The following is a 9,645-nucleotide window of genomic DNA, read 5'->3' on the forward strand; positions in this document are numbered from 1 at the left end:
TATATATTCAAAATCTATGTTAACCATTACCACAGAAACTACTGTCGAGTTATTTCTTAAATATTAAATATTAAATATTAAATATTAAATATTAATTAATTCTTGGAAATGAAATCAATTTCAAAACTCGACACCGATCGTTTTCGATTGTTTCCAACATTTATATTCATCCTTTCTCCATTTCTCAATCGAATTCGAGAAAACTCAGCTTCTCGCGTAAACTTTAGTAACACTACTATGTATTAGTCGTATCTCGCAATCACGGCATCCGTTTCTGAAATTTTATAGAGCTATTAGCCACATCTGGCAATCGCGTTATCCGTTCCTAAAATTTTATAGAGATAGCCTTATTTCGCAATGGTAGTGTCCCTTGTGGAATTTTATAGAGGTATTAGCCGTGTCACGCAATCGTGGTGTTGGAATATGAAATTTTTCCATCGTCATCGACCCATCGATATTGATCACGCGTTCCACCATTGGCAATGAATTCATTGACGGTACTTCCGCGAAAGGAAAGCGAGCGATGGCGCCAGGGACAGGAGGAAGAGGAAGGTGGCTCGGCCTAGTGGGGCTGGGAGGAAACATAGTCGCTGGAGGAAAACTGCTACCGGCTATCGTAGGAAATCACACCGGTAATTAATACCCTGCGCTCGTAAATTGTCCGTTATGTAAGCCTGGTTTCATTAGTCGTGGGCATGGTCGCGCGATTCGTCGATGCTAGGGAATTGCGGAAGAAATGTTTGAGACGCGACACGCCTCCCGATACAATTTGCGGGAGGAAGAACCGGTGTTCCCTGGAGGAAGCTGCCATCTTACACAGCGATTTAACCGGGAATCGGATAATTTGTTGCAAATTATAGATGTTACTTCCTATACCCGTGATGCAACTCTTCGTCCTTTTTTCTTTGTTGGTTTTGGTTATTGGTCTGATCGATGTTTGCTTTTATTCCTTTTATCGATTCGTCGAAGACTTTGTAAGTAATTTTGGCTAATGATAGTGAAGGTATCAGTGGATTTCGCTGTTATTTATTTTAAATTAATTATAGTTGGGTATTGATATTGTACAGTTAAATTATAGTTTAAATATAATTGAAATTTATAATAGCATAATTAAAATACATTCAGAGATCGGTATAGTGTAGTTTAAGTCTAGTATAGTGAAGTTCAAGTAGCTGAATATAGTTAGAATAAAGTCTATTACTATTATATATTACTATTATTATTATATATTAAGTATATTACTATTGTATAGCTCAATTCATAGCATAGTTTAATTGTAGGTAAAATTCAATGTAATATAATATAATTTAAACGTAATTTAAGTGCAGATAGTATACTCCAGGTACAGTGAACCATAACAGAGTGTAGTTTAAATATAGTTGCACGTGCAAGAATAGTGGAAGTTTCAATGAATTTCACTTTCATTTATTTCAAATCAATTATAGTTGAGTATTAATATTGCATAGTTAAATTGTAGTTTAAATATAATTGAAGCTTAAATAGCACAGTTTAATTACATTCAAAGATAAGTATAGCGTAGTTTAAGTATAAACATAGTCTAGTATGGTGCAGTTCAAATAGTTAAATATAGTCAAAGTTTACTGTAGCATAGCTCAATTTATAGTATAATGTAATTTTAGGCAAAATTCGGTATAATGTAATTTAAACGTAATTTAAATATAAGTAGTATATTCTATGTATAGTAAACCATGGTAGAGTGTAGTTTATATATAGTTGCAAGTGTAAGAGTAGTGAAGCTATCAATGAATTTCGCTGTTATTTATTTAAATTTAATTATAGTTGGGCCTTGCTATTGTATAGTTAAGATGTAATTTAAGTATAATTGAAACTTAGAATAACATAGTTTAAATACATTCCAAGATCAATATAGTATAGCTGAAGTGTAACCAAAGTTTGGTATAGTATAGTTTGAGTAGCTAAATATAGTGAAGCTCCACTATAGTATAGTCCAATTCCAGATAAACTTCAGTATAATGTAATTTAAACGTAGTTAAAGTACAGATAGTATACTTCTCAAATTGCACGTGTAGCAAAATCATGTTAAAAGTTCAATATCATAATCAATACCATGCAATTTACCATTATGCTCCGTAAATGAAATAAAATAGCAATTTCAAATAACAGAATCACTCTTAGACATCGAAACGATTAATAATAATTCTCCTTTTTAAAATTGCACTTCATCATATTACAAGAATTAAAATATATTTACATAATTCTCAAGAAAGAAAGTTCTTTAAAATATTCATCACAAAAATTCTATAAAAAAGTATTCTTAAAAATCACATACTTCAATCGCCTGTTCCCAAAATTTCCAAGGCCATAGAACCATTATCTCCGTAACGAATCCCTATATCCCTATGACGAAGAAGAACGCTATCCACGCGGAATAAAATCAGAAAATGTATGAAACGAACGAACGCGAGTACGAAACGAAGCATTACCTCAGCAACGCTACCTATAGATCCATTTATATCTCAATCATCGACGAAGGGAAGAAAGTACCATTTCCATCCTCTGGGCCGAGCCACTTACCTTCATTAGCAATCACCTAAAATTTATAGCACCGGCCCTTCGATCAGATAAGGGAGCCCGTTCTCGTACAATGTAGAAACTAAATTGATCATCGAGATGATCTGAAATTGACGCTGCCAGCGGGGAGACCGTGTACCTATGTAATTTTGCCAAAAAATCGCCGCTCCGAACGGGCCGTATGGGCCCCGGTTTACTTATCCGATCCCTTTGAGCCAGGTTCTCCTTTTGTTCCCGCTTTATTTGATCAAGAAATTGAAATACTTACGCGGATAATGATAAGATCACGGGCAGCGTTAAGCTCACGGAGCCGCAAATACGAGCAATTTTTGGCCGACCTTGCCGGTCGACGTGTCGTAAAAGGTAAAAACGAAGACGGTAGAGACTCGTCGATCTTAATCGACGGACATGCTCGATCGTGTAATTCAATTTCAGCGAAACCGATACGAGCGATCACGATGCCGTAGCATTGAATCACGTTCTCGAACTGATAAAACGTCCTTTAAGCTGGTTTCGTTAACGAGGAAACTGGGAAGAGATTAAAATGGTGCCCGGGCACCACGGGTCGGATTATACAGTTCTGGGCATCGGTGTACGCCCGGTAAAGAACGACGACGACGATCTGACCTGCTTCACCGCTAATTTCACACTCCTCTAACGAGATCTTTATCGGGTACCATCGCGAACGTGCCATTATCTCGGCCCGATCGTTGCAATTAACGATCATCGCGTTTCGTTGCTGAATTGTAACGGCCGCCGGTTAAATGAAACGAAGAGGAATAGCCCGACACCGGTAATCTTATAATTGATTACTTTTTCACTCTGCAATTTCCAAGCCATTCCGCGTGTCTAATGGAAGACGACCGGTTACGAATCGATGCGAGATCGAGCGAGCTAGGTCGAGATCGGATGGAGGTTGGAAATTTTAGTTTGGCGAATGATATCGATGATTGTTTTCTAATTACTTGTTTCATAGTTAGATCGTGGTTTTACTGCTTCCAGAAACGATGGAATTCGAAGCTTTGTTTCGTTTAGGAAGTCTTCGGTGGCCATTTTGAAGACACACGTGTTCTGTCAATAGTAGTGATAAATATTGGTTTCGTAGGTCACTTGTGATTATTTATTTGATGATGAGATTATTGTTTTATTTACGGTGGTAGATGAAAAATTGGAAATTTTTACTTCTTTGACACTCTTTTGGTAGCCATTTTGAGCTTATGGGTTTTCTTGATTTTGCGAATATTGGTGATGAATATTGGTTTGATAAGTCACTTGTAATTATTTATTTGGTGATGGGATTATTTTTCTATTCTCAGTGATAGATGAAAAATTGGCAATTTTTAACATCCTTAGGATACTCCTGGTAACCATTTTGAGTGAGGTTATAAATTTCTTGGCTTTGTGAATGTTTTTGATGAATATTGCTTTGATATATCAATCGTGATTATTCATTTAATGATGGGATTATTGTTTTATTTCCAATAGTAGGTGAAAAATTAGAAATTTTTACTTTCTTGGAATTCTTTTGGTATCCATTTTGAGGTTATGGATTTTCTTGGTTTCGTGAATATTGGTTTGATAGGTCATTTGTGACTGTTTATTTGGTGATGGAATTATTGTTTTATTTCCAGTGATAGATGAAAAATTAGAAATTTTGTCTTCTTTGGCAGTCTTCTGGCAGCCATTTTGAGTGAAGTTATGAGTTTTCTTTGTCTCGTGAGTTTGATAGATCACTCGTGGTTACTTATTTAATGATGAGGTTATAATTTTATTTGCACAAGTTATTCAAGTTGAGAATTTTTATGTATTGTTAGGACTCCTTTGATGACCATTTTTAGGTTATGTGTTTACTTCTCTTCGTGCATTACTTTTTGAACAATATTATATTGTTGGAAATAGTTTTAATAAATCATTGGTTACTGTTTATTCGATATTAGTATCATTTTATTGTTTAAAATAATTATATGACTCCTTAATAAATATTATTCCTTCATTTTCGTGAATGTTGATAATGAATATTGATTTGACAAGTGATTTATCCTTATACTAGCTACCCCCACTGTTACACATCACAAAAAACTTTAAACCACTAATGCTATCGCAAATAAATTACCAACGAACTCTACCCAAGACTTTCTAATTTCACCAAATGCCACGGAAATTTCCCCAAATGTGACCCGAATTCGTTCCAAACACGGACAAACCGACGACTAGGTTATAGGGGAGCCACTCAAGCTGAAGAAGACACTATCAGAATGGTCACAGCTCGTAATAAGTCTCGAAACACTTCAAATTTTTCTAGATCTATATCTACGTATATGAGGAAAAATTATAATTCGAATATAATTCTTGAACTCCAACTTTGAAAGTCCCGAAAATTTTGCTAGCTTTAAATATCTCGAGATTCTGAAATAGAGTGAAAAATAGAAAAGGATTCAAATTCCCATAATCTCTCAAACTTGGACCTTTTCCTTTTATTCTAACAAATCGTGATCTCGAAATTATTCAAATGTTCAAACCTTTCAAGACTTTTGTGTATCAAAACACGTTCAAAACAACTGAAAGTCCTACAATTTCTTAAATTTCGAATCGTTCTTCTAGATCTGAAATCCCCTAACCTCGAGGCAACCATAACAACACAAGATCTCGCGATTATCCAAATTTTCACAATTTTCAAGAATTCTGTGTGTCAAATTATGTTCAAAACAGTTGAAAATCCTACAATCTTCTCAAAGTTCGAATCGTTTCTTCTATTATAAAATCCCATAATCTCGAAGTTACTATAACAACTCGTGATCTCGAAATTATCCAAATTTTCAAACCTTTCAAGACTTTTGTCTGTCAAATTACGTTCAAAACAGCTGAAACACCTACAATCTTCTCAAATTTCAAATCGTTCCTCTAGATCTGAAATCCCATAACCTCAAGACAACCATAACAACTCGTGATTTCACGATCATCCAAATTTTTAAAACTTTCAAGACTTTTCTATGTCAAAGTGTTTCTATGTTCAAAACAGCCGAAATCCCTAGAATCTCCTAAATCTCGAACCGTACCTCTTGTTCTGAAATCCTAAAATCCTTGAGACCACTATAACAACTCGTGATCTAGCGATTATCCAAATTTTCACACCTTTCAATACTTTTATGTGTCAAAGGCACTATCAGAACAGCTGAAATCCCTAGAATCTCTCAAATTTAGAATCATTCCTCCTACTCTGAAATCCCACAACTTCGAGGCTACCATAACAAACCCATAATATCGCGATTATCCAAATTTGCAAACCTTTCAAGAGTTTTATGCGTCAAATCACATTCAAAACAGTTGAAATGCCTAAAATCTGTCAAATGTCGAATCGTTTCTTCTATTCTGAAATCCCACAACTTTGAGACTATCATAACAACTCATAATACCTCGATTATCCAAATCTTCAAACCTTACAAGAGTTCTGTGCGTCAAATCGCGTTCGAAACAGCTGAAATCCCTAAAATCATCAAGCTTCCAACCATTCCTCTTGCTCTGAAATCTCGAGGCTACCAATCTCTTCAAACTCCGAAAACTTCCGATCGTCCCAAGACCTCTATGTCTCCAATCACATTGAACAACGTTCAGAAACAGTTGCTATCCGCATATACACTGTGGAGCTGAAGATTCGAGCGTCCATCAGCAGTCACGGCTCGTTAACCACTCGCTATGGGACTGTCGGAGGGTCTCCGCTTTGGAATCGTAGGAAAAACTGCCTGGCCCCGGGGACAAATATCGCGTCTAATTGGACGAATAGGGGCCATACACGCCAGTGTTCCATAAGTCAGGCAGCACGTCGACCCGTGACCCCATAACGGCCTTCCGAGGGCCTTTTTTTCGCGAGCCACATGTGAAAACAGACCTGCCCACCCCCGTAGACGTTGCAGCTCCTTCAACGGTCGCTCAGGGTTCGTTGTGGTCGTGGGAAAGACGCCCCAGCCTTGAAATCTTTTGAAACCCACCACGTCGATCCGCGTCCCTGCCAGATCCCCGGTTCCTTCCAGTCCATCCTTATTCCTTCGATGAAGGATACCTGGGCCAGGCCGAGTCTCCGCCATGTGAACTTCACGAGGCACTTTCACGTCCGTGCGTGAGTTTTCCACGTGATCTTTCAACGGGCACGGGTCTGGAACGAGACTCGGAGGTCACGGATGGCACGGCTTGGTCAATAGTTTTCCAAACGCCATGCGTACATGTGCGTCGCATCCCTAAAGACTGCTCGAGACGCTCGAGCATGGGCGTGGAACCGTGATTGACACACCATGGTAATTTTCCTTTCCTCGTCAGGCTCTCGGGCGTGGTATGTAAATTCGAGGGCCACTTTCGGGGTATGGAATCTCGCTGTGGATGGTTGGCTATGCACTCGATGTTGCGAGTTTTTAGGCGTCCCGATGATCTACGAGGATTTTAGCCAGCTGGGTAAGAGAAGGAGTGATATGACGGAATTGGGATTTGTTATTGCGAGATTGAAGGATGGTTTCGTGGTAAAGATGCGTATGGAGATTTCGCAGGTGTTGGGTAAGGTTTGGATAATAATAGCTGGCTTGCTTGGCTGTTGTGCCGAGCTGAAGAGGAGGTTCGGATGACTCGAATGATTGGTATACTGCGCGAGCAACGTTTCAGTTATTATTTTAGAATTCGTCGAAATTGGATAAGGTGTCTTTTGAATGAAATGCAGGGTTCAATTTGATACTACTAGTGTAAGAAATTGTACAGTATAAATTTTAGATTGTTTATACGTTTGTAAAAGATTTTTAATGATAATTACATAATTTTGAGTTTGTTAGATGGATCTTAATTATAAGTTATTAATATTATTTCTTACTTACATAATTATTAAATGTTATCTCACCTTTTTCAATTAATTTCCAAATTAAAGGAAATGCGGTGTTAATATATTTGTTTATTTATTATTTCGTATTTCTGACATACCCAATTCTTAATTCAAATACTAGTTTATTCTAGTTATAGGTTTATAACAATTTTTTAATAATAATTACATAATATTATGTATGTCAGATGAAATTCCCTATTTATATAATTATTATACATTATCTTATAGTTTTACATATATACAATTATTAACTTCCAAATTACAAATATTTTAAAGAAAATGGCGTATTAATATATTTATTTATTTATCATTAGTTCTCGTTTCTGACATACCCAATTATTAATTCCAATACTAGTTTATTCTTTACAGGATTTAATTTGATACTACTAGTATGAAGTATGTGTAACAGTATAAGAGACTTTAAATTATGTTTATTGGTTTATACAAATTTTTTAATAATAATTACATAATTTTACGTATGTCGGATGAATCTCAATTATAAATTACTAATATTATTTCCTATTCATATAATTATTAAATATTATCTTACGGTTTATACATATATACAATTATTAACTTCTAAATTGCAAATATTTTAAAGAAAATGGCGTGTTGATATATTTATTTATTTATCATTTCCCATTTCTGACATATCCAATTATTAATTCGAATATTATTTTATTCTTTACAGGGTACAATTTGATGCTACTGGTATAAAGTATATGTAATAATAAAAGAGATTTCAGATTATGTTTATAGGTTTATGAAAACATTTTAATAATAATTACATAATTTTTCATATGTTATATGGATCTTAATTACAAATTAATAATATTATTTTCTGTTTACATAATTATTAAATATCATCTTACATTTTATATATGTATATAGTTATTAACTTTCAAATTGCATACTTTTTAAAGGAAATATCGTGTTAAAATATTTATTTATTTAACATCCCTCGTATCTAACATATTTCGCCAATTATTAATTTAATATTACTTTATTCTTTCTCGCCTATTTATTCCTATCTAAAATTCAAGAAGTACAAACCCTTTCCAAAATCTAAAACATATCCAAAAAAATACAAAAACTAGCAATACCTATTTAAATATCATCTTGTCATTTCACCTCATTGCCAGTAAAAATCCAACTAATTCAAAATCCCTTTATATTTACACTAAACCTTTCCACAAAAATTTAAATATTTCCTAATTATTTCATCCCATTCCTCATAAAAATCCAATTGATACAAAAATTATACATTTCTCTTCCAAATAAACCCTTCGAGAACCCAAGAAGTACGCAGAAGACTGCAAATAACAACTGCTCCACATGTGCAACATCTGCAAACATCAAAGTCCCAAAAATCCATGCGGAACAACCATAAAATTTCCATCCCTCACCCATACAAACACGAGAATCGAGCCACGAAAATTTGCTGGCCTCCCTGCAAAGAAAATCAGTTTCACCGGGAGATGCCGACGCCACTGTGCCTGCTCTCGCGAGGGTTTTACAGGAGGCAGCACCTGCGGCTTTCGTCCCCGGATTTGGGCCGGGTGGACGGGGGTGAGGCGGCCAGGAAGAAAAAAGAAAACGGTACAGAAGGGGAAACTCGGACGAGAAATGAGATAGGACGATACACACGCATGTGTCTAGCCCCTGTTCGTGAAAGGGAGGGTCGCATAGGGGGTCGGGGACTCCAGAAGTCCCATTTTCGAGACGCACACGCATCGACGATGACGCACATAGCATCCGTGGCCTTTCTGGCCCCAACGAGACACCTGTGTGCCCGACCTGTTCCTCGCCGAACGATGCGTGTGTGTTTATTTATCCCGGAGGTAGAAGCGACCTGCATTATGAAATATATGAATGCCGTTTGCCGTTGGGCGAGGGGGAACCGAGGGGGTGAGGGTCGCTGAGGTGAAGTGTCTCCCGATCATGGAAATCGTGAAATTCGAGAAATTTTGGTATTCGGTTTGCGTTTGACCTCGGTTTCTGAGGATATTTGGAAATCGAGAAGGAAGTAGAGGATTGGATTTGAGTATTTGTGGGTTTCGAGAATTTTGGACTGTGGTTTATGTGTATTCTTCCTTTTCTTTTCCCCTTATGTTCCTTTTTTATTTCTTTAATATCGTATAATAATATTATTTTATTTATTTTAATATAGAATTAAGAATATTCTAGCTATGGAAGTATGGTAATGGTTAATATAGATTTTGAATATATATGTG

The sequence above is a fragment of the Eufriesea mexicana genome, unplaced genomic scaffold, assembly GCF_001483705.2.
Source record: "Eufriesea mexicana isolate 0111107269 unplaced genomic scaffold, ASM148370v2 scaffold1801, whole genome shotgun sequence".
Taxonomy (NCBI): Eukaryota; Metazoa; Arthropoda; class Insecta; order Hymenoptera; family Apidae; genus Eufriesea; species Eufriesea mexicana.